Here is a 7,832-nt window from a genome sequence, read left to right as displayed (position 1 = left end):
CACACACTACCCAGTTTTCTGGTGAAACTTGCTTCTATAATTTCCCGGATGACCTGTTAGCTGTCTCACTAGAACTTCCGTATATTCTAAGAGGGGCTCGCAGTCACAGTCCCGAAGCAATGGATGCGCAAGTGGCCTTGAACAGTGTTATGGACGTTATAGTGCTCTCTTAAACGATCATTTCGGCACCTGCCTGTCCGTCCAACATATTTACTGCCTCAAAATGGAATATGGTAAACGAAATTCATTGCACATATCGCAAAACGTTTTCTGTGCCCGACAGAGCAAGAACTCTGACGTGACTTGGGCGCGTTTACACACTTACAGAGCTTTGCCAGCTTTTCCGGGGTTGAAAAAAGGCCTGTGATTCCTGGAGGTTGCCGAATCTTTTTTAGCCTATCGGAGACATCATGCACATACGGTGGCACTGCGAACCTATGTCTTTCAACCGGCTGGTTCCTTGACTGAGCGGGCTCATCACGGTTTGTGCCCCTCAGAAGCTGTTCCACTATGGCTGAAATTAAGGCCAAAGGGTAGTCAACCCTAGAAAGGTGATCAACCTGTGCAGCAAGACTATCTTGCATTTCATGTGAGCAAGATTTATTTAGGCGGTTAACGAGGCAAACCTTTACAATACCTTGTTTAACGAGCTTTGAATGTGCAGAGTTAAAGGGCAAGAGTGACTTCTTACTTCTCAGATCGAAGCACCAGCCTGAGATCTACAAAGCGCGAGGAATCATCAATGGGGACCTCATGTGTTAGTTGTAGAGGCTTTCTTAAACATCTCCAAGACTCCCGAAGCAGCAGGCTCGAAAGCGTGATCAGTGCAATCAATGAATACCACGTAGTCATTCACAAACCTGCACTCTTTGACAGGAGACGCATCTAGGTGACCTTCAATATTGCAACCATGATGAGCTAGATAAATATAACATAGTGGCGACGCCAGGCATGATCCTATACAAACACCATTTATTTGTATATTGTGCAGGATCATGCCTGGCGCTGCCACTGAGTGATATTTATCTAGCTAATCATGATTGAAATATTCAAGGTCACCTAGATGCGTCTCCCGTTGTCAAAGTGTGCAGGTTTGTGGACGACTACCTGGTATTTATTGATTGCACTGATCATGCTTTTGAGCCTGCTGCTTGGGAGACTTGGAGATCTTTAAGAGCTGCAGCCTCTAGAACTAACAAATGAGGTCCCCACTGATGATTCTTGCGCTTTCTTGATCTCAGGCAGTGCCTTAGAAATAAACAGGTGGGCTAGTGCTTTGAACCGAGAAGTAAGAAGTCACTCTTGCCCTTTAACTCTGCACATTCAAAGCTTGTTAAACGAGGTATTGTAAAGATTTGCCTCGTTAACAGCCTAAATAAATCTTGCTCACATGAAATGCAAGATAGTCTTGCTGCACAGCTTGATCGCCTTTCTTGGGTTGGCTACCCTTTGGCCTTAATTTCAGCCATAGCGGAACAGCTTCTGAAGGGCACAAAACGTGATGAGCGCACTCAGTCGAGGAACCAGCCGGTTGAAACCTGGTTCGCAGTACTACCGTATGTGCAAGATGTCTCCGATAGGCTAAAAAAAGATTTGGCAACCTCCAGGAATCCCAGTCCTTTTCTCAGCACCGGAAAAGCTGGCAAAGCTCTGTAAGCGTGTAAACGCGCCTAAATCGTGTCAGAGTTCTTGCTCTGTCGGGCACAGAAAACGTTTTGCGATATGTGTAACGAATGTGGTTTACCATATTCCCGTTTTGAGGCAGTAAATATGTTGGACGGATAGGCAGGTGTCTAAATGATCGTTTAAGAGTGCACTATAACGTCCATAACACTGTTCAAGGCCACTTGGGCATTCATTGCCGGGACTGCCGCTGCATGCCCCTCTTTGAAGATACACAAGTTCTAGCGAGACACAGCTCACCCGGTACATTATTGAAGCTTATTTCACCAGAAAAATGGGTAGTGTGTGCGTTAGTGCCCCCTCTATTACGCTGACTCCTAGTGAAGTCTTGTATCTCCACAGATAGAAATCGTGATTTTTTTTTAAGTGACCATGTTCTTAGTACAATGACTTGCTGTTAGAACACCCCTTGTGACTGCCTTTCATTTTCTGCGCATGACCCTTCTTGTGTATAAACACACGATGTGGCAACGCAATAAAACATTGTTGGAAGTCAGCGCAGTGCATGTCATCTCTCGCAGTCCTTGTCCTTCACACTGTACGTCATTTTTATACTGAACAGTGAATATTAATTGATTCAAAATTAGAAAAAATACAGTACACATCTGAGCTGCAAGAATGCAATTGATACAGCAAATGACGTTTAGCTTTCCAAAAGAAAAAAAATGTTCACGTTTCACCACGAGGTGCAGGGACTCCATTCTCTGAGCATCTTGACCAATAAATGCAGCACATGGCATTGCTGGAATCTTGCATTTCTGCATTAGCAAAATAAGAAGAGAATCATGAGAGTTCAGTCTGTGCAATTACACATGTGCACTGTGGAAAATTTAGGAATTGCATTTACTGTGAACACTAAACCACTATGTCACTGTGAATACAAGGCACATACAGCAGCAAAAGCAAATAAATTTACAGTAGCCTTTTCACCATAGAAAATAAGAGTGAATAAAATTTAAGGACACTACCAATGACATCTCTCAACAACAGAAATTTGTCCAAGAGTGTGTATGTGACCTTAATATAAAATTGACATGAAATGTGGAATATATCTCTGCATTACACTTTATAAGTACTGCAGCTGAGAACCTTACGGGATATGGCACATTAAGACTGACATGCACAGACATTAAAAAATGGCTGTTTTTACACATTATTACACTAGGAGACAAGTAGTAGTTTTACAGAGTGCACACAAAATGAAAATGAGGGAACCCCCACTGGCATTATCATTTGCCCTGCAATACATGCATCCCGCCCAACAATCTCCAACTCCCCAATGCAGTTTATTAGACCCTTTCTGTATCTTAAAATTTATTGTGTATTTCTTGTTTACTAATTTAGTAAGAATTGACATTTCGGCATACTTTCCTTGAAAATTTAGCATGTGTTAACTATTTTTTTAGAGCAGGCCCCTTTCTTTCAATGGGTTAGCTTGGCAAACGGTGACTAGTATTCTCAAAGATCATAAGTTTAAATAAACTTATGATCCTTCGTCATGCTCCCACTTTCTACTTCATGCTCTAAACTGTGATACCCCTCCTAGGCAGTTTATGTTATTCTGCGAATACATACATGGTCCTCCTTTGTGTAGCCTCTCAACTAGAGCCTGAAATTTCTTGTCTCCTAAAAAAATCATCTTTACCGCCCAAAATATATTGCACGGTTACCCTTCACTTGGGGGGTGGGGAGGGATTGTATATAAGTGTTCACATATTCAAGGAACCTCAGAGCCACAACCATTTCTCATCCTGTGTTGCCACTAGCCGCATGAGTCGCAATGGTTGTAAATTGGCTACCCGCCCTCCCCCGCCTAAAATACATTTTGCCACATGGAAAATGACCACAGCATTGCATTTGATTGAATGAGTCCTCCTGTGCATGTTTTTTTTTTCTCGTCTTGTAATGGCTAGGTTCAACATGGTCAAGTTGTCTGAAAACTGCCAAGCCCCAACCAATACTTTGTGTAGTTTCAAAATTATGAAACATTCATTTTTCAAGACTTGTCCCAAATTAAGCAGGAGGCAGATTTTCATGATGCAAATGAGGAAAGGTTGTGTTTAGTGACAATGATAGGCCTGCTATATCCTGCAAAACTGTGTGAAATGACATATGCTTGCAATTTTCATGAGCAGCTAGCTCAGTACAAGAAATAGGTGCAATGCCTGCGGAAATGTTTTTTAACACCCATAAGAGGTCCTAGTTTCTTGTAATTTTCTCAAATCCCTTGCAGTCTAGATTGCAATCCGGCGCATTTTAATATTGTATTTGAAATAAAAACAGCTCAAATGTTAAGGTTTCGAGAATTATACGGGATTAAATTAAAGGTAGACGAGTAATGCAACCAGCAAATAACAAGCTCATTGCATAGAGTAAGGAAATATTCCTTTCCTGCAAAAACATTCGTAGCAGGAAGGTCATACGAAATTAGCACTGAATGCACAATAAAGAATATCATGCTGGAATGCCCCCGTCTGTGAATATTCTTGCACAAAAAAAATCCTCATTATGAAAGGCCATCAAGAAAACGCAAGTGTATGCTTTGGATCAGCAGTCATACCCTGCAGTATGCACTACAATCGGCAATATTTAAAAACACACACAACTGCATATGATATCAAGCTTAGGCCGCCAAGGAGCCTCAGAGTTTTAAATTATAACTTGACTTACTATATTAAACTACACACCTATATCTACTTACAATGTAGTCTTCCCAACTGCTTCCTAGAAGACATCAACCATCTGCCTGAAGACGAACGCAAGTGGCTTGCTCTTGATGGAGGGCACCAAGGCTGGGCATTGTGAAATTGATGCTATCATCTGCATGACCTGCGAGAAACAACTCTAAGATAAACAAATGCTATTAGAATGAAAGACAAGGTCACTGGTAATGAGCCTCGTTTTGGTTTGCACGAGAAAAGCAAAAAAATATGGACTTTGCGCTGCTTGCTGAAAAAGAAGCAAGCTTCCTTCCAGATGTTGCAGTCATGCATTAAGATTGTCACACAGCTGCATGTTTGTATGCTCATATGCTGCTGTCGCTACTGTGCCAGCATGCTTTGCATAGCTTATTATTTCAAGTTATATTGATTATTGTGTTTTCTTGCCAATTTTTGGCAAATAGCACCAGCAAAGAAGTAGCTCACTTACACACACACTCCCTTGTGAGGAGCGAATTCACACACGCACGCATGCATGCATGCATGCGCGCACACACACACACGCACAAGCCTCTACCACATAAGCAGCTCCCCACGCTTGATACAATGCATTTTTTATCCTTTGACACTCCTACTGCTAAGGCGTAAAAAGCCTTCGTGTGACCAACTTTAAACTCCTCAACCTACACTTCCAGCTTAAACACTTTCTCGAGATCCAGGGCAAGCCTTCTAGCTTCCCCAGTGCTCCAAACTGTAGTTACGAAATTCAATAGGGCTATAGGCGACAGCTCTCGAAGAGCATGCAAACTACCCGGAGAGACCTAAAGCTTGCATATGATACCTCTAAAGCGCAACAACACTTCAAATTTTCAAAATTCATTAAAGCTCCTGAAGACAATTGCTATATACGTAGGACGGGGGGTCTCGAATAACCTGCTGTTCACAATTTCAGCGGTTGTATGCATCAACGGAAATGTGGGCTAAAGGGAAATTCACGTCTTTAGGATCAGAATTAGTGTAATGGCGAAACACACTACCAGATTTCTTAATCATTTATTTGTGCTCTGGATGTAACGTTCCTTTTAGAATAACAATCAAGGATATCGATTCATCAGGGCAGAGGCGGGAAAAAGGAGGAAGCGTATACCTGACGCCTTCCCACTGATCCTCCTGAGAAACAGCGCCTCATACAGCAGTTGTCCAGGTTGGCTTGAAACCAAACTCGGCTTTCAGGCGGCAACACTCGCTGCACCAAATTGGAAGAGTTTTATTGCGAGTAAAACTCTACCGGCCTTATGCAATACATACGCAGGCACACAAAACGCACTCGCGCGCACACAAATATACGCACTCTCAAAGCGCAGACACAAAAGCACGCACGCCCACATTGATAAACACAACACAAACAAGCACACATACATGCAGGCAGACACGCTAACACGTGCACGCACACACAGTGACCCACACAGAAACACGCTCACAAAACACGTACGCACTAGACACACGCAAGCACGCCGGCCCATACAAACCGGCATGTATGCGCGCGCAAGACGCACGCACGCACACACACACACACACACACACACACACACACACACACAAAGCGAGCTGAGCTGAGCGCACACACACACACGAACCGAGCCGAGCGCGAGCGCGCACACACGCACAGACAAAGCGAGCCGAAAACATGCTAAAGGCGCCCGGCAAGCAGCAACAGCAGCACGCGACCGCATCAGGGAGAACCAATACCGCGCTAGTTCTTTCGAAAGGTGGCAAAGTCAGTCGTCCTTTTTCTACGCGATGCAAGAGTGGTCGACCACATTTTACTTAAGTGCGAGCGACCGTATTACAAGAAGCCGCGCTGAACGCACAAAAGAAGCACATCTATGAACGTTCAAGCGCTGAGAAAAGCGTAACTATGCAGGCGCATCACGCCCGATGTAAGACGGGGCGCGATCGAGGTAGTTAACTTGCCCTACTAGGAGTGCAGCTGCTCTTGCTCTTACATTAGTGAATTATGCTACGAGATCACAGTAAGATACTTCTAGAGCGAACAAAAGCACGTAACCCACTAAAGAAATACCAAATAAATGGGCACTTGCCTGAAAATTTCCATTATGGCAGTACTACCGACCGCCGACACAGGGCACGTTGCAACTGCTCGTCTCAGCGTCCGTGGATCCATCTTCCAGTGCGTACGAACGCTTTGCTTTGAAGTGGAGCACGAGTAATACACAAAGCACGGGCCACACCTTTTTCTACACCGCGCACAAAACTAATCACACGTTTAAAATTATTTCGCACAGCGCGAGACGCGAACGCATTTCACGTAGCTAAAGAATGCAATAATGGCGTAGCTTCCGCCTTCCCATCATGCCGCGCGCCGAAGTGACTGTACAGCGTCGTCCCGTCACTTCCGGTCACTTTTCATTGGGCAGGGGGCGGGCGCGCAAATTGAACGTTTATTCTGGCAGGTTTGCTTGCTCGCATGGCCGCCTGTTAGCTGCTGCTTCGTTGTGGTCTCCAACAAGAGCGGTGAGGCGGGTAGTTGCTACTAGGGTTCGTGCCGAGCATATTTTTTTTTTTTTTGGGGGGGGGGGGCGCAGTCTGTGCTGCATGACTGAGCGTACAGTACACAAATCGGGACCGTGAGCGAGACGATCGGCGCTCTTCTGCTGGTGCGATTAGATTATTCGCTGCGTCCGAACTAAGCAACCTTGCGAGGTCACAGCGTAGTTACAGCGATATCCTGGCTCGATAAAGACCCTCACATCTTGGTCGTGCGACAGCGACGCGTAAGCATTCATGAGGCGACTGAAGAATGCGTTTGTAAGAGCGTATGCTGTGGATAAGCAATTACAGCTTTGACGACACCAGCCCCTAATATATAGGCTGAGCCTTACAAACTGTGTCCGAGGATGCGCTTAGAAGGCAGACCAGTAGCTTAGTAAAACTCTGACTAACTTAGGCAAGGTACGTGGAGATTCGGATTTGAGAACTTCCAGCGTGATCCCGCCGCTATAGATGTCTTCGTTATGGCTTCACCAAGCAAATTGTACGTTGATGCCATTGTACAGCAGAGGCTCGTCTAATAGCACGTCCCTGTTTGTTCAGCAATGTATCCAGGCAGCTTCTTTAATTTCGCCACTTCTTGTTGGGCTTTTAAGGGCACCGAAATATTCGTGCAGAATTGTGCAAGTTGCTCGCGCGTTTTCATTCTGCTACTGCAGTTAGTCTTAGAAGTGTTTAATTGCATGATAATATAATTGTGAGCACGAAATATAGTGATAATTAAATTGTAAGTGAAAGTGCGTACATTTTCTTGATACATTTTGGAGTGGCCGTCATGCCAGTAACATCAGAATCCTAGAAAAAGATCGACAGTCACTTAGGAATGCGAAAACGTAGTGACTTCATGGATGTACACTTGCAGTTTGCAACTTACAGTTTGTACGAACCTTAACCGAATTTATTCCGCCCTGATTCCCA

At 44.4% G+C, this 7,832-nt stretch overlaps 1 long non-coding RNA gene across 2 annotated transcripts; it reads right to left on the bottom strand.

The window, feature by feature from the left end:
- Nucleotides 1-1,443: 1,443 nt before the first annotated feature.
- Nucleotides 1,444-7,545, bottom strand: LOC126545457 (uncharacterized). 2 transcript variants are annotated; one of them, XR_011892428.1, is made up of 3 exons: nucleotides 6,446-7,545; nucleotides 4,385-4,512; nucleotides 1,444-2,441 (listed from the first exon to the last, which is right to left on the bottom strand). It is a non-coding gene; the product is annotated as an uncharacterized lncRNA (long non-coding RNA). The 2 variants fall into 2 exon arrangements; XR_007602366.2 differs by lacking the exon at nucleotides 6,446-7,545 and adding an exon at nucleotides 5,491-6,439.
- Between the last annotated feature and the right edge of the window lie 287 nt (nucleotides 7,546-7,832).

Source organism: Dermacentor andersoni, chromosome 1 (assembly GCF_023375885.2).
Source record: "Dermacentor andersoni chromosome 1, qqDerAnde1_hic_scaffold, whole genome shotgun sequence".
Classification (NCBI taxonomy): domain Eukaryota; kingdom Metazoa; phylum Arthropoda; class Arachnida; order Ixodida; family Ixodidae; genus Dermacentor; species Dermacentor andersoni.
This window is presented reverse-complemented; position numbering and strand designations above follow the sequence as displayed.